Source organism: Arvicanthis niloticus, chromosome 4, assembly GCF_011762505.2.
Source record: "Arvicanthis niloticus isolate mArvNil1 chromosome 4, mArvNil1.pat.X, whole genome shotgun sequence".
NCBI classification, from domain to species: Eukaryota; Metazoa; Chordata; class Mammalia; order Rodentia; family Muridae; genus Arvicanthis; species Arvicanthis niloticus.
The window spans coordinates 3,101,087-3,125,247 of NC_047661.1; the positions used below are offsets into that span (position 1 = coordinate 3,101,087).

The window sequence follows — 24,161 nt, forward strand, 5'->3', positions numbered from 1 at the left end:
AAAAAAAAAATCTGATAGAAACAGTGAATAAATTATCTAAAAGAAAAGAAGGGTTTGTTTTTAATCATATTTCAGATAAAAATCCTAGATATACTTATATAAACTAAAATATTTAAATGTAAGACATAAATAAAGGTCATATAAAAAATAAAATCTAGTAACCATCAGTGTTTAGGGGAAGCAATAATATGTGTCTATGATAAAACATAAATTAAGAAAAAACAATAGATAGCTAGATGAAATTCAAGACTTTTGTGGAACAAAATGTTCCATAAAATACATTTTAGATTACCGATTTGTGAAAAAAAAAATTGCAAAAATTGAAAATCATATGAAAATATCTATATTATACCAAAAGCCCTTAAAGATTTAAAAGAAAGTAAATAATCTGTTGGGAAAGTGGGTAAAAGAATGAGAAAGCAAAGTTAACAAGAACTCAATGAGCCTAAGACATGAAGGGCAAGTTCATTTGTCATCACATAAGTGGACAATGAGATTTGAGTCTATACCAATTGCACTTGCGAAGGCAGATGTGCAGAAAGAATCTTAATGGTTGCAGGCCCAAAGGCACATCGTTCTAGTTTTCCAAGGGAAGTAATTTTGTTGTTAAAGCACATCCTTGACCCTATGAAGCAAGCTCTATCAATGGAACGATAAATGGATAAATGGCATGTTTACTTAAGTGCTATTTGCGGGAGCATAGCCTAGAAAAAAAAAAAAAAAAAGAGTACGGGAAGGAGGAGCGAGTATTGGGACATAATCTACCATAAAGAATATATAACAGAACCATGAAAATAAAGGCGTAGCAGGGTTTCACCTTCTCCCTTGGCAAGAATGTTTTCAAATATGGTTAAATTTGTAAATTAAGGCACAGAAAAGAGAAAATGTATTTATCCATTTGCAAAAGATAACCAAGTACTTCATATGTATGTACACATAGGTTTGCAGATGAGTACATAGATTTTAAAGACATTTAGGATGAGACCTACTAAGTGTTAAATGAAAAGACATTTCAGGGTTGGAGAAAGAGAGGAGAGATGGATGAACTAGTTGGAAAAATGCTTATTTAAAGCAGAATGTATCGTATGTGACCTAGAATATATACCTATGTAAAATTTAGGAAGACTAACTAGGCATCAAGGCATGTAAATAAAGTAATAGACTATAAATTAGTGATGACTATATTTAAATTTATCTTTCTCAGAAGCAGGTGGTTACTACAAGCTAACCAGGTAATTTTTCTGGGTTCCCAATTAACTCATTGGGACAACTGAGCATATGATTTCTTTGGGTCTCTCAAGCTGAACCATTTAAGAATCCTGCTTCTTTACATAGGTTACATAATATAATGAAATAAACTCTTTTAAACGTGGCTACAGACTGCCGAGATGAGAGACAAAGTCAAATCTTGTTGGGTCACAAAGTTTTGGATGAAAAACTTTACAAATTTTTTTAACAATCAAAGGAGGATTTGGGGGGGGGGTTGTTTTCTTTTCCCTAAATTTTGGTAGGTGTTGAACTTGATTATATAGACATAGTCAAGTTCACGCTGGAAGATTCCCCATCAAATGGTCAGTCAAAACACCATTTGAAGAGAACTTTACCTCCAGTTGTTTCTCCTGGTCCACTATCCTATGAACTCTAAGGAGAAATCAAACTTGTTTCTCTAACTGATTGTTCATATGAGTGAGTCAAATACTTATCCAACTCCAGTCTGCATACTGATACCATTTCTCTGGGTTCCCTTCTATTGTTTGTCACTGGAACACCACCATGTGCGTTTGTGTTTGCTGTGCCTTTTCTCTAATTCTTTACTCCTCCTCATCCTTTGAAAATGTCCCCTTTCCTGCAACCCCCATATGAATGTCATTTTCTCCTTGAAGACTTCTAAAGCTTTTGAGTCATGGTCTTTATTTTTTGAAACTGTTCACAGGGAGGTCATCTTTGTCCTCTGAAGTGTAATTTTCACATTCTGCTTGGTACAGTTAGTCATGTCTTGTATTAATATCTCACTTCTCCATAGGTATTCTGAACCCCAGGAAGTCAGAAAGAAGAAAATGGATTATTTTTTGTTCTCTCCACAGAATAGAGGGCATGGTCTTGTACATAAAAAAGTCAGCTGGTGTTGTTTCCCTATAAAATGGACATTACCAAAGATCTGCCCAATGCCATAGTAATAGGATATTTTAATCCACAAATTGAAATATTAATTAAAACATTAAAAAGTGTTGTCTGGGGAAGTAAGAAAATTGTGGTGTCTTAGTTTTTAAACTGTGTGTTTAAAACTGTGTCTATAATCCACATTTAAACTCCTAAAGTTTGGACACTTGCTATGAAAAGCTGGTAGGTCTCACAAAGCTGAGAGAACAGCCTGTCCTCTGTGTTGTGTCACTGGATCCAAGAAATGAGTGTGCCAAGTAGAGCTGTAAAATAGCAATGGCTTGAAGTTTATCATCTAAAAGTTAAAATACTTCAATAAAAAGAGTTCACAACATTGTGTTATTTCCACTTCCCATTTGCTGTGTCAGTTTAGTATGGAAATGTGATTCCTTTCATCAGTTTTGTTAATAGAAGTCAAATTATCCATGAATTTAAGACTAAAGAGCAAAAGTCAAGGTTGATCAGCTAACAAATGCTAGCCCTAAGTCACTCAGTAGATAAGCACTCAATACTGGTCTCAAATAGAACTGCTAATGGAGCCATCTTAGCATCCAAGCTCTGAAATGCTCACCACCTTCTCCTCCTTTTCTCACCAAATTGTAGAAGCTGCAGTTTCTACAACATCAGACCGACAGACATTGAAGTACAAGTATGTTGTTTTATCGTCATGCTGATCTCTTGGGGGAGTGAGGCAGAAGGTTTTGAGCTTCAGGTTATCGTAGAATTCAGGGCAATGTCTCAAGAAAGCCAAAGAAAATAGACACATCAATGTTCCCACAAAATTCAGCCCCAGGATAGAATTAATTCCTTCCATCGAACCTATATCTCCCTTCCTTCCTCCCCCTGGCCTTTCTTCCTTCCTTCTTCTCCTTCTGTCTTTCTCCTTGCCCTCCCCTTCCCTTCCCAGCATCTTCCTTCACTTTCATCTTTGCCCTTGCTTTTATATTCTCTCTTGAAATAAAAAAAGATCTGCCCTGTAGCTATTTCCTCCTAATAATTAAGAGTTAATAGAAGCATCCCCTTCAGGAGAGTGGGGGAGGGGAAAGTCCTAAGACTTCAGAAACAAACGAAATTTAGAAGTCTCAGGACTTACAAGGTTCAGGAAGCCTAGAAAGCTACAGGGCCCCTCCTCAAGATGAGAGAAGCAGTTGCTAGGGAGAGGAGACTGTGCAATGGATCTGCTAACACACTGACCGGGGTGGTGCATGGATGCAGACTCATCACCACACTTGGGGTTTCGAGTGACACATGCTCCTCTAAGTCATCCCAGAAGTCTCTCTGGCTCATACATTGAACATGGATGAAATCTTTTATTCTTTCTGTTGACTTTGTTATATGCACAGATGTTTGTCCTTGTATCTCCAGGTGAAGTCACACAAAAGGCAACTCATAAAAATCCAGATTTCCCTTCTGTTTTTTAAAAGATGAATATCATATTGTAATTGAAATATGAGAACATCATTTTTTTCATCCCTTTCTTCCCTCCAACCCTTCCTGGGTCCTCCTATGTTATACCCTTCATATAACTTCTCCCACATCATACTCCTCCTTTTCCTCTCTATAACTCCTCTCATGTCATAGGACCCCTTTCTCCCTCAGGTCAGATCCAGCTCAAATCCTCCAAGTCCTGTGTCCAATCACATGATGTCTTCAGCAGTAGATACAATCAACCAGCCAAGGGCACAGGAATAGTCTATTTATTTTGAGACTCTCATGATCTTCACCTTGACCAACAACTTGAATTGAGGTTTCTCAAGCTTGGTCCTAAAGTATTGTTGTTAAATAGTCTATTGTTCATTGAGAGGAGTATTGTCTATCCAATTGTAAGTTACAGAGAGAGAGAGAGAGAGAGAGAGAGAGAGAGAGAGAGAGAGAGAGAGAGAGAGAAAGAGAGAAAAAGAGAGAGAGAGAGAGAGAGAGGGACAGAGAGTGTGTGTGTGTTATATATAATTTTGGTATGTGTTTGTAAGGTTTTTACAAACATCCTCTGTTATTTTTGTTTCATTCTTGTTCTGTGTAGCCTCTTTTCTCAAAGCACCCTTCTCCATTATGACCATTTTCATCTTTATTCCATTTATACTCCCAAATCACAGGGACTAGGTGGCATGAAGAAGGCATCATCATGGGCACAGATATTCCAAATGACAGGGCCTTTGGTGCCTTCTTGATTTAAGTGTAGGGGAGTCCTCTTGGGTGAGTCTGAGGGTCTTGTTTTAAGTGCTGATGGAACAGATATCCTTGCCCAATTACCAGTCTGATGAGAATAGCCTGACCTTGATCCCCTAAAGGATGGACTTGAATCCAGCCTCTCTGGAGTCAGAAATCAGTTTCATGTGCAGTTCTTTTTGTGTGCTCAGGTAAGTAATAGCTTCTCAGGGCCTTCGTTTCAGCACTGACAACAAATGGTATCTTTAGACATGATAAACACCATGTGGACGATCTCTCAAAAGCCATAATGATTAAGGATTAAGCTTTAATTTGTGTTGGTGAAAAAAAATTGTTCTGTTAAGTGCTAAGAGAATGTGATAGGTGAAAGATGATTGTTTTGGAATCGAGAGTTGACTCACATTCAAGTTGCACAAGAATGTGTAGCATCAATTTGTTAATCTGGCCAGGCAGCAGGCTGAAGCAGGGAAGGAACTAGGCATATATACATGTAAAATTAGTACCAGGAGACAACACAGTAGAAAACTTTTTGTTAAGCTACCTATGGCTGTTACTGAAGGTGGGTCCAGCTGATAAGATATCAAAATCCAGGGATTTTGTCTAAACTACTTTAACTCTGTAAGTATAGGCAGAAGCTCAAAGTAGCCTGGAGGTTCCTGACAAAAGTTTTATGAATGAGAGTCTTTGTCATTACAGCAGAAAATTCAGATTTTCATACAAAATCCTGTAGCTTCAGGAATTCTCTCTGAACTGGGCATCAACCATGAATCCCAAGGTCTCTGAAAGTATACGGTATCTTCAAGTATAATGGAAATTGTACCCACAGCACCTATTCTTTCACTGTCTCCATGGAAGACCATGAAACCCCTGTTCTCAACCTATGGGTCATAACTCCTTTGGAGTTATATATCAGATATCTTGTATATCAGATATTTACATTATGATTCATGCCAGTAGCAAAATTACAATTAGGAAGAAGCAGCAAAATAATTTTATGGTTGAGGTCATCAAAAGATAGGAAACTGTACTAAAGGGTCACAGCATTAGGGAGGTTGAGGACCACTGCTTTACAGGAAGGAGATTGAGGCTCAGGGTTCATGAACCACTGCAAGGCTGCATATCTATAATTCTTGTTTAACTGAATTTTAATGAATGTTCGTGACGGGGTTTCTGTTGTCTAACTACAGAAAGAAGATAGAAAGCAAACACACACACACACACACACACACACACACACACACACACACACCAGAACAAAACAAACAAAGAAAAAACTCCAACAACTTCACATAAGAGAAGAATTCTTTCTTTCGAAAGTAGCTCCCAGCACTGGACAACAGAGATGCAAATAACACTAACTACAGTGTCATACTAATTGGTGACCTTAGGTAAGAGAGGCTTGCTGACTCTCTACACCTCCAGTGTTCATTCTGAAAACAATGGGTTCCCTGAATACACCATGCCCCTGGTTTTTCTAACAGACACCCACACTTAATAAGGCAGGCAGAAAAGTTCATCAGCCCTTTGTTACATGTTGAATGGCAGGAAAAGCATGAAGCAGAAGGAGCATAGAAAGTCTGGGTTATAGACCAACCAAATGGCACTGCTAGGCAAGATGAAGCCAGCATGCCTCAGGCAACTATTATACTTTTGAACACAGCAGAGTGGCTGAGTCCCTGGAATGACACTTGGCCTGTGCCATGCCTTTTTAATGATATAACCCAATTTTACAGGGACCTGGGAAAGCACCTCAGCCTTCAGTTCTCTGACACTTGACTTTAGACTTCAGGTGACTGAGACAGAGGTGAGGGACTAGCACTTTCCTGGCACCCACTCAGTAAGGTTTTCTCATCCCTTTCCCTGTTGACCTTTGTGCCTGTCATTAGCACATACAGCTGAGCTCATGCTGCCATGCCTGGCTCTGCGTTTTGGTGATTGCAGCTGAGTTCATGCAGCTATGCCTGGCTCTGTGTGCAGGCGATTTTACCCACAAAACACCCAGTGTGCAGAGTCGAGCATCCTTTCTTTATGAGGACCACAGCCCAGCACTAACAGCTCCTTAGCTGAACACCAGATCTTCCCTCTGTCACGTGGCTGAAGCAGAAGAGAAAAGGACTGCCTGGCCAAGAGGATGGCCAGCATGGGTGCACTTTACAGTAAAGCTGCTGCTTCAGTAAGAGGCTGAGGAGGAGCAAGGTGCCTCCCTCCCACTGGTTACCTTAGTTACCTTGTTATATGCTCTCTAGAAGAATGAGATCTTTTGTGTCACTGAAGTCTGTAGAAAGTGGGACTTGACAAAAACGGAGATGGCAAAATGTAAAGATCTCATCGCTCCTTTATCAAACATAATTTGAACATAAATCTTAAATGCCTAACATATTAGAATCATTTTACAAAGTACAGCAAAGATTTATTACTTTCTACATTCTAAACATAAGCTGAAGTTACCAGAAAAACAAAGCAAAGCAAAATACCCTATATCTGTGTTAAGGACTCTAAAAGGCTGGCTATAACCTGTTAGAGACTTGGAATGTTGCAGATCCACAGTTAACTTATCTTGGGTTATTTGAAATCCCTTGCATTGCCATTCCTTCCCATCTCTGCACTGACCTAACATTTTTATGACTGTCAGGTAAAATCTTAGTTTACACTGTCCTTTAAAGAAAAGATTGTCATCAGATACCATATAAAACTCATAAAGACATTTTCCAATGTTGCTGCAACATGCCCTATCCAGTGTCCTCAGTAATATATATTGTAAATACCTTTATGATTTTATTGTTAGTTGTTCATGTATCCATTCTATGTTGGAGCATATCATTGGGACAACCTAAACCCATGTTCCCAGAACATAGTCACTCATTTCACTCAGAATAAACCATCTCTTAACTCTTTCTGAAGAGAGAACTATGTTTTCCTTTGGTACCTTGCCCAATGTTGGAACACAAAGGTGATTGTCTTTCATGGGATGACTCATCCATCTAGTGCCAGGTACTGGTAGGAGTCCTTTGTGACTAGTCATCTTTGATGCTTCTTCAAATAGCAGTTGTGGGAGTTCTTTCTGGGGACAGCTTCCCCCTTCAGTTTGGTCAGTTGTATGTTGGCTTATTAGGACCTGGTTCTTAGATGGTGTCTGATTTGCTTTAGCACATTCTTATCACAGACTTCATTTAAGAAATTTTGTTAGAGCCCATTACCTTACATTTAACCCTTTTCTTTTTTTCACTTTTTTAAATTGGATATTATATTTACATTTCAGATTTTACCCCCTTACCCCATTCCCCCCACCAGAAACCCCCTATCACATCCCCCCTCCTCCTGCTTTTATGAGGATCTATCCTCACCTACCCCCCCCACTCCTACCTCTCCACCCTCGAATTCCCCCCCACTCGGTGTCCAGCCTTCATGGGACCAAGGATCTCCTCTCCCACCTATGCCAGACAAGGCCATCCTCCCCTACATATACAGCTGGAGTCATGGGTCCCTCCCAGGCTGGTGGTTTAGACCCTGGGGAGCTCTGGTTGGTTGGTATTGTTGGCCACCAACCCCTTCAGCTCCTTCAGTCTTCTCTCTAACTCCTCCATTGGCAACCCCTTGATCAGATCAATGGTTAGCTGTGAGCATCCGCCTCTAAATATGTCAGACTCTGGCAGACCTCTAAGGAGACAGCTATATTAGGCTCTTATCCACATGCACTTCCTGACATCTATATCAGTGTCTACCTTTCGTGACATTTAACCCTTTTCTTTTGCTATTCTTCCAGTCTCCAACTTTGTTCCATCTTTTCTCTTCCATGCATCCATGCCCTTTAGTTTAGACATATCCTTGTAGATTTCTACCTGTAAACAAGTGAAGGCAGTTGAAAGATAAGCCTAAAGATTGTGATTTGGCAGTGGAAAAAGAAGGTGGGCTAAAAATTTTAGAGAGGAGTGATCACAGAGAGACAGAGACACAGATGGGGAGAAGAACAGGAAACAAGATGGAGGAGACAATAGGAGAGGAAGAGACGAACCACACAGTCCTGGAAGCTATAAATATTGGGAATTTTTTGGATTGTTAAATAAGAGGGGGGCATTTTCCCCATCCAGGTGTGTAGCTTGTGTTTCTATCAATTGAGTATTGAGTTCATTGTGTGGGTGTTTTGTGGGTTGAGAATTTACTAATATAAATGTGATTGATAAATTACAAGCCTCTAGAGTTTTGATTTTACAGGGTTATGGAGATTTGTGACAGCTAACAACAGGAGGCAGGTAGCTGGGTATGTGAGCATGATCCACCACAAGAGAACAACAGGTTGGATAGCTGCTTTGGTGGTCCTGGTGGTGGGAAAACTGTGGTTACTAGAAATTAGCTGGTGCTAGAGTGGTTGCCTTGTTTTTTTTTAATATTTCACGAAACATATCATCAATGCATAATCATACAGATACCAAAGAAAAGACTCATCTTATCTCCAGAGCACAGGATGGAGAGGTCAGAGGTAGGATACATCAGGATATGTAACAGTTTCAAAAAGAAGCCCAAGAAAATAGATCTTTATCTACTATTTCTCCTGAAGACCATTCTCCTGCCTAGACAGCCTCATCTTTACAGATCCTCAAAACAGGCCTTCCTAAACACAAGGTGTTCACATGCACAAATGTGTGATATTGTGTGGCCAACCAGGAAAAATGGATAAAATTTTTACAATGAAAGCTGCACTCTTGTTAAAAGTCCTAGACAGCTGACTACAATATACAACTGCAGGGAGCCTACAGCCTAAATATTCTTTGGCTAGCTTCCGTCAATCTAGAAGCTAAGATCATCACTGTATAGCACCTGAAGTCCACAGCTGAGATTTCATCACTTTGCTGTAGCTCACATACCCCTGTCCTCACCAATGTAAATGCCTCAAATTATGATGTTCTTTTGGTCTATGACTAATGCTCATGCAGCTTCTTCCACATTGGAACCCATCATTCAGGGAAGTGTGAATTCATATCCCAGGCCATAGTCACTCCCGTTTAGCTCAGCTTAAAATAACTTCTGTTCATTCTCAGAAAAGAGCTGTGTTCTACATCCACACAGATACTTAAGAGTCAAACCTGTTTAATTCTCAGAATAACTCCTGGAAACTGATTGTCTTGCTCTGAGCTCCTCTTTGCAGATGGAGATCTGAGGCAATGGCATTTATAGTAAACATTTGATACCAGATTAAAACCCAGACCCCACATATGACTCCAAAGTCCACACTGTTTGCTACTTTTTCATGGAATAGCTAAACCAGGGCAAGTGGTTTAGTTACCAAGGCAAGAAGCATTATCTAAGCAATTGTAGAGTGAAAAATTATAAAGGCCATTTTATGAAATATGTGTAGATTTTTTGCCTTAGACCTGAGCAGGAAAAGTGCAGATTCCAGAACGAGGAACTGAAAATAAGATTTCAGGCCTTCACTTTCCCTGGGGCACATTCCGGGTGGAGGACATTATTCCCTGAATCAAAGCTCAGGCAGTAGGCCCGCCTATGGGTGGAAAAGGCCAAAGGCAGGAAGGCATTCCTGACCACAGATAAAAGATGCAAGCCACCTAGGTGGGGCTATAGCAGGAAGAAGTAAAGATAGCTAATCTGAAATAGTTGATAAATGACAGGGTGGGACACAGTGACATAGTAAACCATTCAGGGTGGGTTTCTCTGGAATGTTTCGCTATTCTTATGTTATGTATCCTTGACAACCCCTCACCCCCTCCCCACTTCCCTGGTTTGTGGTTTTGCTCTTTAAAAGACCCCTTACCCATGACTCTGGGCCAAACCTTGCTCTTCAGAGAGAGAGCTTGTGGTTTGACCGCCGGCCAATTTCCCTAATAAAGCCTCTGCTGATTACATCCAGGTATGGTTTCTTGTGATCTTTGGGTGGTCGTGATCTCCTGAGACTTGAGGAAGGGTCTCCCGAGTATGGGGGTCTTCACAATGACAATACATTTGTGTGAGCGCTGTGAGAAACACAACCTTGAAATCTCATTACCAACTCAAGCAATTGAAGTTAGAACTGCAAACTCTACTGCCCTCCTCAATCTCATCTGGACATTCTGAAGGTTATATCTCTTCAGAGAAGTTGAAACATCTAGAACCTATAAGTGGAAACACACACTTGGGTATACACCTACTTGCAGGTGTGTTTTTTTTTAGGGGTTCATCCCTATTATAGAGGAAGAAAAAACTCTACTAAATTTTTTTAATACTACCTGTAAATCAGATTGACAAAAGGCAGCACACATGTGCACATGGATCTAATGTATGCTTTGTATGATGGAGGAGGAAGTTTCCTAACAAAACAAATGAAAAGAGCTGGCAAACTGGCTCAGTGGATAAAGGTGAGCACCATGAAAGCATTGTGATGACTTGAGGTCAATCCATAGAATCCATGCAAAAGTGGAAGGAGAGGATTGACTTCACCACGTACCTCTGACCTCCATACACATGTATATGGATCTACATATACCATATACATCTGTACACAACAATAAACAAACATTTGAAAATACAAATAAATGAAGACTTGATGACATGACTAAGCCTGAGTGTATTTATGTTAGGCTCACAAGGCATGGGGATACCAGGGTAAAGAGGATGTCTTAAGATCAGGACACAGCATAGCAAGGCTTCTCCCTGAGGTTGTGCCTAGTCCTTCTCTTTTTTATGACAAGGGCCAAAACCTGCTAGAATAAGGGGGGGGGGGTGTTTTGTACGGAAGATATCATGACCTGTTTCAGGGAAAGGTGCAGACAATACTTCTATCACTTTCCACATCCTTCAGCTTAGAAAAAAAGGGCCAGTGTACCATTCTGGACTGCAATGTCTGTCCTCCACTGAAAGTCTTTCCACCATTGCACATAGATCTTCTCAGAGGCATGAGAAAAATATCAATAAATAGAATTTACCTGTCTTAGAGAGTATGGCAGAGCTTAAGTAAAATGTTAAAGCAAGTACAATTTAGTGTTGCACTTGGAAGCATTAGTGGGTTATTATTGTTATTTTAAAGTCATTATTTAATCATTTGGTCAAAACTCACCTATGATGAAAAGAAGGTATGTATTTTATATGGCTCAACATTTAAATATGTTTACTGCATGTTTTCTCAAGTTCTCATTTGAAGATGGTCTTTTGGAAAAAGTGTTCTATTCACCTGAAATCAGCACATCAGTAAAAAGAAGTCATAATTTCCTTCTCTCTCTTGGATGTCTACATGCTCCAGGCAATGTAATCGATTTTCCTAGTCCAAAGCTAAAACAATGGTGTTTACAGTGATGTGTGTGAGGTTTCTAGATTAATTCTTTCTTGAGTTACTTGTGCAAGACCGTTCTTATGATGGCGGTAGTTTTTATGTAGGATTATATGGTTTTACTTTTAAAGTAAGACTCATCTAGATTATAACATATCTATCTGGAGATGGGGAATTTCTAATTCTATGTCTTGAGGGGTATAACTTATTGGGAACTGGCAAACAAGTACTGAAAATACATCTGTTTGTTCAAATACTTTGTAGAAAATATAATTTATAAATTGATTTACACAAAATTATTAAAAAATTAAGTAAGTAGTCTTTTCAGCTATTATTCTAACCTGGAAAGCAGGTGCATTTGCACACTCACAGGTCTGTGATAAATTTATGAAGTGGCTGTGAATGTACACAGATATGGTGAGTTATTACAATTTTATCTAATGCTGACGATTAGTTAGTGTTATACTATGATTGGTTGGTTTCCTTCTCCTCACCACTCTTTTTTTTTTTTACATCTACATTTTGTTGATATGTCCAATATAATTTATTTAAAATATGCTATAATGGTATAAAGCAAAAGTATAAATCATGATGCTATTTTCATTATTTTTTTTGGAACAATGCAGTATGCTTAGTAGTTAAAATTATGCAGTGGGGTCTTGCTAACTATTCAAGTATTGTGAAAAGACACCATAACCAAGGCAACTATAATAAGATAAAACATTTAACTGGGGCTTGTTTACAGTTTCAGATAGTTAGTTCATTATCATTACGGAGCATGGCAACCTACAGGCAGGAACTGGAGAAGAGCTACATCCTCATCTTTAGTCAGAGATTGGGAGGGAGAGAGACAGATAGAATGGGTTTGGGGGCTGCTAGCTTGGGCTTTTGAAACCTTAAAGTCCACCCCCAGTGACACATGCCTGACAATAAGACTACTCTGCCTAATCCGTCTCAACCAGTGCCACTCCCTGGTGACTAAGCATTCAAATTGATGAGTCAGTGGGGGCCATTTTCAGTTAAACCACCACAAAATGTTTTGTAGAAAATCCAAAATCTTAAGAAAGTTTTTTGGTGAACTCTAACACACATAGTTAAGAACAAGCACACCCTCTGATACAACAACATCAGCGTGAATTAGCACAGAAAACCACAACCACAGTGGTTCCATGGGCACTTAAGGTAACATGAACTGACCTGTGGAGAACATTACAGGTATGCAGATCATTTGAGTAAACTTAGAACTAAGAATTCTACCCTAGGGAACTGAGACTGAAAAGTAAATCAAATAACTAGCATAGAAAGGAAGTTCATTGTAGGGTTGATAGAAGAAGCTTTCTAAGTAAGTACTGACTACTGTTCAGAGCATCACATTTACTGAGCTGGCCTGTGAAATGGAGTTCTGTCAACTGGCAGTCTTGGGGTGTCTGCCTGGTAGGAGCCAGGAGTTCGTTCTCAACTTATTGGCCAGTTCTTATTTGCCACATCATTTGGCTCTAATTACTTTGCATAAAAATATGGAAAATGTATTTTTTGAAATTGATAAAATATTTAGGAAAACTTGGCAATGGTGTTTGCTAAAAATGTTGCTATTGAGTTAACAGTGAATGAGACCGCTAGGAAGATAGGACAATAACTGTAAACACTTGAACAATTTTTTTAAATATTATTTTTACTATTAGCATGTATAAGTGTCTCTCTGTGTGTAGACATGCTATGCTCGTGTAGAGGGCAGAGAACAACTTCTGTGAAGATGGTCCCCTTCTTGAATCTTTACTTGGGTTTCAGGTCTGAAGGCAGCTATCAGGCTGGTGCCACAAGTGTTTTTATCTGCTGGACCACCTCTCTGCCATAACATTGAACATTCTTGTTCTTAGTCAGGATTGTTTTGCTTTACTGGTCTTGGTTTCATGGGCTTTAGTCCCAAATCACTTGGCTCCTGTGCTTCTGGTGTAGTGTATACTGTATGTGGAGATAGAGCATCATGATGAAAACCTGAGAACATGTGAGATAAGTGAAGCACCTCACCTCATGGTAGACATGATGCAGAAAGGAACAGAGAAGAAGAGGAAGAGTCAGGGACAACTGATAGTCTTTGAAGTTATAGGCCACCCCCAGTGATCTATGTCCTGCAACTCTGCCCTACAGCCAGCCTAAGAACCCCTTTACCTATGAACCTGTCAATGGATTAGTACACCAAAAAATTTAAAAGCCTCATGATTTAGTTATCAGTTAATAGCAACACTAGCTGGGGATGAATTTTCAAATACATGAGCCTTTTGGGAGAGACACTTCTTATCCACACTGTAGCAATGTATTACAAAAGAGAATTATGAGAACTTTTGCTGAATGTAGTAGTTTGTCCCAGTGATCCCAGAATTCAGGAGACTGTGGCAGGGGGATTAGGAGAGTGGTATAGAGTGACGTTGTCTAAAAAAACCCCAACCCCAATCCCAACTCCTATCCCAATCCAAATCCAAGCAAAGCAAAAGACCAAAAGAAAACTCTAAACACACACACACACACTCACACAGACACACACACACACACACACACACACACGCAAACAAAACCAAAAAAAAAAACCCCAAAACTCAAATCAAACCAACCAACCAATGAAACAAACAAAAAGACCGAAGAAAATCAAACCACAATAGCAATATCAACAATACCCACAACCAACCAGCAACCAACCAACCAACCAACCAACCAACCAACCAACCAACTGTAGAGTGAAAAATTATGAAGGCCATTTTATGAAATATGTGTAGATTTTTTGCCTTAGACCTGGGCAGGAAAAGTGCAGATTCCAGAACTCGGAACTGAAAATAAGATTTCAGGCCTTCACTACCCCAGGGCACATTCCGGGTGAAGGACATTGCCCCTGAATCAGAGGACACTTGCTGGATTACATTCCTCAAGCCTCAGGCAGCAGGCCCACCTGTTGGGGGGGCGGGGGGGGGGGGAGCAAAGCAGGAAGACACATTCCTGACCATAAAAAATACAAGCCATCTAGGTGGGGCTGTGACTGGAGGAAGTGAGAAATATTTTGTAATGACGGTATAGGGGACAGTGACTTGGTAAGACTACATTTTTGAAAAAAATGATTGTACTGAGTAATTTCCATGGCTATTAACCTTTCAGGGTGGGTTTCTCTGGAATGTTTCGCTATTCTTATGTTATGTATCCTTAGCAACCCCTCACCCCCTCCTCACTCCCCTGGTTTGCGGTTTTGCTCTTTAAAAGACCCCTTAGTCCACCACTTGAGGCCAAACCTTGCTCTTGAAGAGAGCTTGTGGTTTGACAGCCAGCCAACTTCCCTAATAAAGCCTCTGCTGATTGCATCCAGGTATGGTTTCTTGTGATCTTTGGGTGGTCGTGATCTCCTGAGACATGAGGAAGGGTCTCCCAAGTATGGGGGTCTTCACAACCAACTAAACTAACCTAAAACCAAAGCTAAGACAGCCTTCTACTCCAGACTTAATAATAGTGTTCTCAAAACTCAGATTTTGAAACTTAATCCCTAGGATGAATGATGGATGATTAGATCATAAGAGTACAGCCCTTATGAATGAGATGTTTGATCCTGTAAAAGGACTGAATTTCTCAACAGTTTTTCTGCCATGCTAGCATATAGCCATAGGGCGAGTGCTGAGGATCCACAAAGATTCTTCATCAGACTCCTAGTCTGTAGTGGTTTGAATATGCTTGGCTCAGAGAATGGCACTATTAGGAGGTGTGGCCTTCTTGGAGTAGGTGTGGCCCTGTTGGAGAAAGGGCGTCACTGTCAGGATAAGCTTTGTAACCCTTCTCCTAGCTGCCTGAAAAAAGTCTGCTCCTGACCTCCTTTGGATGAAGACGTGGAACTCTCAGATTTTCCTGCACCATGCCTGCCTGGATGCTGCCATTCTTACATCTTGATGATAATGGACTACACCTCTGAACCTGTAAGACAGCCCCACTTAAATATTGTCCTTTCTAAGAGTTGCCTTGGTCATGATATCTGTTCAAAATTGTAAGACCCTAAGATGCAGTCTGTCTGTGCCTTAGCAAATCTCTGTTCTTTAATTTTTCTAGGATTGTAGTTTTTACTATACCAGCCCTAACGTGTTCAGATAGACATAAGTATGCTTGGGAGAATGATGACAAAAACTAAAACCTAGAGACTGAACCTGTATCTTGATGAAAGTTTGCAATATGAAGAATTCTAATAAATGATTAAAAAAAAAGGATTGTCAAAAAAAGTAGGGCAGGGCTGGTATTCATGGCCCAGCATGGCAACTGTGAATGCTGTTACTGACAGGATCATACCACCATGAAATTCTTGAGCTTTTCCTATTTGTAACTACTTTTGTTCCAAGAATGTTTTGCTTGATCCCATAGTATACAAAGAAAGCATACAACTTCAAATTTATTGATAGATTTTAGAGAAATTTATTTCAAACAATTCTTTGGTATACATATAAATATATCATTTATTAAAGATTAAAGTAAATTTGCATACTAATGTTATGCAGATCCTTGTTTTTTACATAAATAATTAAATGTTGGCTGAATATTTGTTACTATGGAACACTGAGTATTGTTTTTCAGAATGATCTGTACTTTGTAAATTGTCAATGCTAGAATCTTTTTTCACATAAATATGTGATACAAAATGGCAGAAGTATTTTGGGGGCTATTTTAGAAATTACTATAAATTTTGTCTTAAACTCAAACCAAAATTAATTAAAATTTTAATAAAATTTAATTCAGCAACTCAACTAGCAACTTAAAATATTTTTTAAATATTTCTTTCTTCTTATTTTATGCATGTTTGTGTTTTCCTGAATGTACATATAGATATGCACCATGTGAGCCTGGTGCCTGGTACCTGGACATGTCAAAAGAGAACATTAGAGACCCAGGAACTGGAGTAACAAATGGTTGTGAGTCACCATATGGGTGGTGGGAGCCAATGCCAGGTACTCTGAAAGAGCAGAAAGTATCCTTAACCTCTGAACCATCCATTTCTGCAGCTCCACTAAACAGAAGCTTTAAAAATCAATCATTCCAATATGACAGGATCCAAAGATATACTTTGATCTATGCTAAGAAGTCAAAGTAAAAACAGATTTTCTAAGACTTTATATTCTGAAATTAAAGCATTATGTTTCTGTAATAGGCCAAATGTCTTATGTACATTAATACCAATTCAAGTCATAGCACATAGTGTCTTGAGTTGTAGCTGTAGTATTTAAGGCAGCATTACTGCTATTGTGTGGTGGGACAGCAATGTACACATACTGTGAGCTCAGAACTAAGGCTGCAGTGAAGTTGTGCAACAATATTAGAGAATACTTTTTAAAACACCTTGGATGTGTTACAGGTTTGATTTCGAATTAACTGTATTGTGGATTTTTTCCCCAATTGCCATTGAAATTTATAGAACATAGTGTATGTTCTATAAAGAATGGTGACCCACTGTAAAATGTGGCCCTATTACAGTACACTTATCTCTTATAGTTTCATAAAAATACTTTTGAAATCTCATAGTCAGTCACACTAAGATGTTAGCCAAGATTTCCTCAGCATTTCTGACGTTAGAAGGAGAACATTTTTTCTTTATGTTCTCAGTTACTTGAGTGTACAACTGAAGCCTCCATTTCCTCTGAATGTTTTGTACTTTCTTGGCAAGGTAGTATTAATTTTTTATGTGGTTTAGTAGAACCCCAAATTTAATGAACTATTAAGGTTTTATAAACTTCATCTATCATTGACATATATATGTATATTCACATATACATATATATGTGCACCTCTGCTGGGGCTGATCAGGGTGTTTGCCCCTCTCACCACTCCACAGTCTGCAGATCTTCCAGGAGATCTGCTGTAGCCAAGGCAACAGGTGAGAACACAGCCCAGATAACCGTACCAACGGGACCCTTGTGGCAATGAGTTCAAGGATGTTTCCCATTTTCTCTTCTGTTTGATTCTGTGTATCTGGTTTTATGTTGAGGTCCTTGACCCACTTGAACTTGAGCTTTGTGAAAGGTGATAAATATGGGTCTATTTTCATTTTTCTACATACAGCACCATTTATTAAAGATGCTTTCTTTTTTCCATATTATGATTTTTGGCTTTTTTGTGAAAGATAAAGTGACCATAAGTATGTAAGTTTATTTCTGGATCTTCAATTCTATTCCATCGACTGACCTGTCTGTCTCTGTACCAATACCATACAGTTTTTTATCACTATTCCTCTGTAGTACAGCTTGAGGTCAGAGATGGTGCTCCACTAAGTTCATAGCAGCCTAATTTGTTTTCTTCCTGAGATAGAATCACGAGACTATGGCAGCATACATAGGGCTTGAACAGGGTCAAGAAGACAAATTTGCAGAACTGGGAGAGGGAAATGGATGTGGCTTCCCATGTGGGCAGTCTCCATCTCCAGCAGTAAATGGTCAACACAACATAAACTCAATGGTGCTTTTGTACAATTTTTGTCTCATACTGCATTGCATGGCACTTATGTTTTGAATCTTACTGGTCTGATGCATGTATGTTATGATTTTCAATTATTTTATGTTTTTATGAGTTTCTTTGTATGTGTTTCTAGTACTTTTTCATTTTTTGTGAAAATTCTAGTTTGTTTGTTTGTCTGGTTGTTTCTAAAGAGGGAAAGAGAGGCATTGAGTTGGATAGGAGGCAAGTTATGGAGGATCTGAGAGGAAAAAAAAACACGACATAATATACTATATGAATTTTCAATTAAAAATAATTGACCATAGGGGAAAAAACTTGCCATATTGCCCAAACTGGTGTCAAAACTTACAGATTCAGGAAAGCATTCCAAGACCAGACTCCCAACGATACCAGCTACATTTTTCTGTAATAAAAGAAAATATGTACATTAAAGATGGTACATGTATCTGATAATTTAACTAATAATCCTACTTAAATATTAACAAATTTGATTATATTCACCTATCAAAAAGAAACATATCTAGACATTCATATACACATATGCATAAATACACATGCACACTGACATGCATATACACATATACACACAGACACACATCTAGACATTCATATACACATGTACATAAATACACATGCACACTGACATGCATATAAACATACATACAGTATAATCAATGCTCATGTCTACAGTTTGTGAATTTCTCTAAGCAACCCTCTCCATCTCAAGGCACACTGCTTTGGGCTCAATTTAAATGCCTGCTTTCTTCTCCCTCAAACCCTTTCCAGTCAGCTCACTTAGAAATGACTCCTGCCTTTAACCCTATTTTGTCATGTGTATTTTGACCTTTAAAAATATGCCATACTTTCCTAACAGAACTGTAAATGTACAGGCAGGCCAGTAGTCTTAATTTCTATTTAACTTTCTATTTATTGGAATCAATAAAGTACTCAAACTAATAGCTTCCCCAAATTAATAACTTGAAAGCAACTTACCAATCACTGATTTATCATTGAAGGGTTATTTGCTATACATAAACCATACATCTGCTGATGCAGAAAGTCATTACAATTACATAAAACAAAAAGTAGAAATTATTTATAACTAGTATTCTAATTCAAAATTAGCCACAAATAGTCTATGAAAGAGCTTGTTTCATCTTGTATAATTTACCACCACAGCCAACAATTAAAAGACCAAATGGAATCTTTATCTTAATGCCAAGAGCAATCTATTATTTTTCATTTTCCTGTCCCTTTTCCAACATTGTACACTACAGAAGGCACATGTATTTGATAATTTAAGTAACAATCTTACTTGAATATTAATAAACTCAACTATATTCACCTCTCAACAGACACATATCTAGACACTCATAGACACATATACATAATACACTTGCACACTGACATACATATACACATATACACAATATAATCAATGCTCATGTCATGCTAAGTACTTTTTTTTTTTTTTTTTTTTTTTTGGTTTTTGGTTTTTGGAGAGAGGAGTTCTCTGTGTAGCCCTGGCTGTCCTGGAACTCACTCTGTAGACCAGGGTGGCCTCGAACTTAGAAATCCACCTACCTCTGCCTCCCAAGTGCTGGGATTAAAGGCGTGTGCCACCACTGCCTGGCTAAGCTTATTCTTTTATAAGTGTTTCACAGTGTAAAATATTTCATTTTAATTTTTAGATATGGAAGTTAGAATAGAGGAAAGATATCAGTTTCATGCTTAAAAATGAAAATGTGGACTGATTCATGCTGAACTGTCTGTCTTCCTATAATGAAGAAAGCAGGGTAGGTGACTAAAGGTGAAAGATGAAATGAGACAAATGTTTGAGCAAGAGAGAGGCCCACCCACCGCCATGTGGTATAGGTGGGCGGGTGCCACTATGATGGATGAGCAAGTGTGTTGTAGAGAGATGGGAAAGAAAGAAAAGCACTATTGTGGGGAGCTGACAGGAGGCGGATATCATCCTTGCAGCCATCTTGAGCCATATACCCTGATAAGAGATTTGATTACAATAGCCTACAACAGCTGAGCACACCCTGATAACATCTTGTTTTAGATCTTCCCTTGGGTGTGTGAGACTTAAAGCTGTGATTTAGAGATGAGACTTAAGGGCTTGACTTAGAGATCAGATTTAGAGACAAGGCCTAAGGGCATGACTTAAAGGCATGACTTAGGGGCCTGGCTTAGAAGTGAGACAGAAGAGCAGAGTACAACTTGGAGTTAGTTATTAGGCATTAGGTAGAAGACACTTGGATTAGAGAACTCAGAAGAAAGGATTATTAGGTAGTAGGCACTTGAGTCTTGGCACTTGGAGGAAGAACTTGGATTTAGACATTAGGCACTAGCACTTGGAAGAAGTAACTTGGAACTTGGAGGCACTAAGGACTAGGAACTAGGAACTCAAAACTTGAGACTTGTACTAGGAAGAAAGACTGAAGAATAAATGGGATTGAATCACACTCTGTCTGGTCTCCATTCTTGGAGTCCATCCTCACTCTTTCTCTTGCTGAACTCTGACTCAGAGATTGGAGCTGCTTGGGGCAGTGTGGGCTAACAAGTTAGTCCCCAAGGTTTTAGGCAGTGCAGGTTCAAACACTGACAGAATGGTCCAAGACATTTTGGTCCCCAAACGTGGGGTAGTGCAGTTCTCAACATTTCTGGCCCTGAAGCATGGGGCAGCTCCGGCTGATACACACTATGAAGAGGCAGAACTGGAGATATGCAAAGGTGGTGAGGATCAGCCTGATCTGAGTAGCCTGTGTTGCCACCTGAGGTCATGGTGATGTTCTGGCCTATGGTGCCAATAAGGGCCATGTCTGAGTCCATGGCCTTGAAGTAGCAGGGGTCTGTGTTGTTGTCCGTGCCCCATGTTATCACCAAAAGCCTGTCCATGCCCCATGTTATCACCAAAAGCCATGGGAACTTCCCTGGTCTGGGTTGCCACTTGGGGGCCATGTCAATGTCTGAGGGCTGCAGAGAGCTGGCCCTAGTCCTGATAGGCTGTGGCAGTCCAGAGAGCTGGCCCCACCCCTTACTTGGGCAAAGTGGGAGAGCTGGCCCTGAGGGCATGAGAGTGGGAGAAATGGCCCTGGTGACAGAGGCGCATGAGAGCTGGAGGACTGACCCACTCAACTGCCACCCAGGTCCAGATCCAAGGCTTTGAGTTGGCTTTGCCCCAACATCTACCCCAACAGTGAACTGTTGGAGAATGTGGAGGGGTCTGTCCTGCAGAACCAAAGCTGAAGGGATCTCCATGGCACAGGGCAACAGCAGGATGAGCCCTGGTGACAGTTCCAGTTTGGATAGTACAGCAGAAGTGAGAGACCCTGAACAAGACCAACGACTGATTGCAGTGAACATTTGCAAGTAAAACTATTTGGGCAAACATGTATACGTATACATGTATACATACCATGAATCACCACAGTTTCCACAGGGAGATATTTGTTTGTTTGTTTTCTCTTTGTGGGGAGGTTGCAAGAGCAGAAGGCAGATATGAAGGGATGGACTAATGAGTGAGATTTGGGTGCATGATGTGAAATTCACAAAGAATAAATAAAATGTCTCAGTGACACCTGGGTAATTCTCTCAGACTGCCATGATTACAATTCCCTGCCTTAGTATGTGTTAAAAATCCATTATATTATTCCAGGTACTTTGCAGGGATAAACACTTATTATATCCACAATTATCTCTGTCAAGCAGGAAGTGGAGTATGGCAGTGTGCAATCGTCCAGAAAACTCAACACATCTTGTTTCAAAGGATAGACTGTAATTTCTCTCTTGATGCATGCAGTCCTATTGAATGGTTTGTTCATTGAAGATAGACTAATAGAAAGTATGCTATTTGATTTCTAAATTTACAGTGACAATAGAGTTTCCATTCTCTTTTTGAGTCATTCATTCCTGGGGAATCCTGTGCCATGTTATAAGAACATAGGTAGTCACCTGGAGAGGGTCCAGTGAAAGGTCAAGCAATGAATTCCCAGCTCTGTGAGTATACCACAGAGAAGCAGACCTCCCAGGCCTTCTTCAGTACTGAGATGACTAACTTTCTTATTAACCCCTTCTTTACTCCTATTTTTGCTGGTCATTATCGATGTTCAAATGAAATATTTGTTATTTTAAATAATTATTGTCATCCTAAAGGTGACTTAATTAGTATCCCACTGTAGAGTTTTACTACTTTATTCTTTATTTATATCTATCAACTTGATAAATCCTAAAAACTATAGTATTATAGGATTGAATTTTGTCACCCAGAAATTATGGATAGAAGCCTTAATAAGCAATGTTGACTGCATTTGAAGACAAAGACTTTAGAGAGATGACTAAAGGTTAAATGACTCTGAATCAGACAGGCCTGGAGAAAGAGGCACACTCCTCCATTGCTTATGAGATTACAAACTGGGACAACCACTCTGGAAATCAATCTGATGGTTCTTTAGAAAATTGGAAGTAGTTCTACATGAAGACCCAGCTATATGACTCCTGGGCATATACCCAAAAGATGCTCCAGCATATGACAAGGCTTATGCTCCAATATATTCATAGCAGCTTTATTTGTATTAGCCAGAAGCTGGAAACAATCCAAATGGCTCTCAAACAAAGAATGGATACAGAAAATGTTCACTTACACCACGGAATACTATTTAGCTATGAAGAAAGAGGAAACAATGAATTTTGCAGGCAAATGGATGGAACTAGAAAACATTATCTTGAGTGAGGTAACCTAGGCCCAAAAGGACATGAATGGTATGCACTCATTAGTAAGTGGATATTAGCCAAAAAGTACAGAATACCTCGGATCCAACCTGCAGACCATAAGAAATTTAACAAGCAGGAAGGCCCAAGTGAAGATGCTTCAATCTGCCTTAGAAGAGGTAAAAAAAAAAAAATCATGGGAAACAGAGGGAAGGGGGACCTGGATGGGAGAGGGGAGGGGAAGGCAAAAGGAGAACAGGATCAGGTATGAAGGGGTAGGAGAGAAGCCCAGAGGGCGGGCTAAATGAATGGAAATATGTAACTTTGCTCAGAAGGTGGGAGGTGGGGACACCCTCTAGAAAGTACCAGAGACTCTCAGGACTCAATGGGAGTGACCTTACATGAAATGTCCAACAGTGAGTTCATCACTCAACGAGTCCATCTCCAGTACATAGACAGAGCCTCAAGTGGAGGGATGGGGTTACCAATCTACAGTCAGAAATTCTGACCCAGAATTGTTCCTGCCTGAAAGAACTCTAGGGACAAAAATAGAGAAGAGACTGAAGGAAAGGCAGTCCACTGACAGGCCCAACTTAGGATCCATCTCATGGAAGGGCACCAAGTCCTGACACTATTACTGATGCTATGATGTGCTGGCTGTCCTCTGAGAGGCCCTAACCAGCAGCTGACTGAGACAGACACAGATACTTAGACACAACCATTGGATGAAGTCAGGGACCCCTGTAGTTGAATTAGGAGAAGGATTAAAGAAACTGAAGGGGAGGGCAACCCCATAAGAAGAGCAGCAGTTTCAACTAACCTGGACCCCTGGGACCTCCCAGACACTGACATGTAGCACATATGTAGATAGCAGAGGACTGCCTGGGTTGGCCTCAGTTGGAGAAGGAGCACCTAGTGTTTGAGAGACTTGAGGCCTCAGGGAGTGGGGAGGTCTAGTATGGGGTGGAGCATTCTCTCAGGGACAGGGATTAGGAGATATGGGATGAGGAACTGTGGGAGGTAGGACGTGGGGGGGGCAATAGCTGGATTGCAAATAATAATAAATAAAATAATAATGAAAACAAACAAATACAACAAAAGAGAAAGCAGGCTGAGCAAGCCATGAAGAGCAGACCAATAAGTACTACCCCTCCATGACCTCTCTATTAGATTCTATCTCCAAGTTTCTGCCCTGTTTAAGTTCCTGTCCTGATTTCCTTCAGTGTAAGCCAAAGGTAATTCCTTTCCTTCCCAGCTTGCTTTTTGATCATGGTCATTCATCACAGCAATAGAAACTCTAATTAAGAAATTTGTCTTCTTTTGTTTTATTAATTTTATTTAAAAGACCCTAAAGTCTTAGAACTGATAAGTAGCTTTAGTAAAATAGCAATATACAAAA

General features: G+C 39.7%; 1 protein-coding gene across 1 annotated transcript in view; it reads right to left on the minus strand.

Annotated features, from left to right (window-relative positions):
- The window catches only part of Gprin3 (GPRIN family member 3), an 82,475-nt gene that overhangs the window by 12,490 nt on the left and 45,824 nt on the right, over nucleotides 1-24,161 (minus strand). Inside the window, exon 2 of the mRNA XM_076932161.1 lies at nucleotides 18,396-18,449. The gene's annotated coding sequence lies outside the window, so the exon portion shown is untranslated. The remainder of the gene's footprint in view (nucleotides 1-18,395; nucleotides 18,450-24,161) is intronic.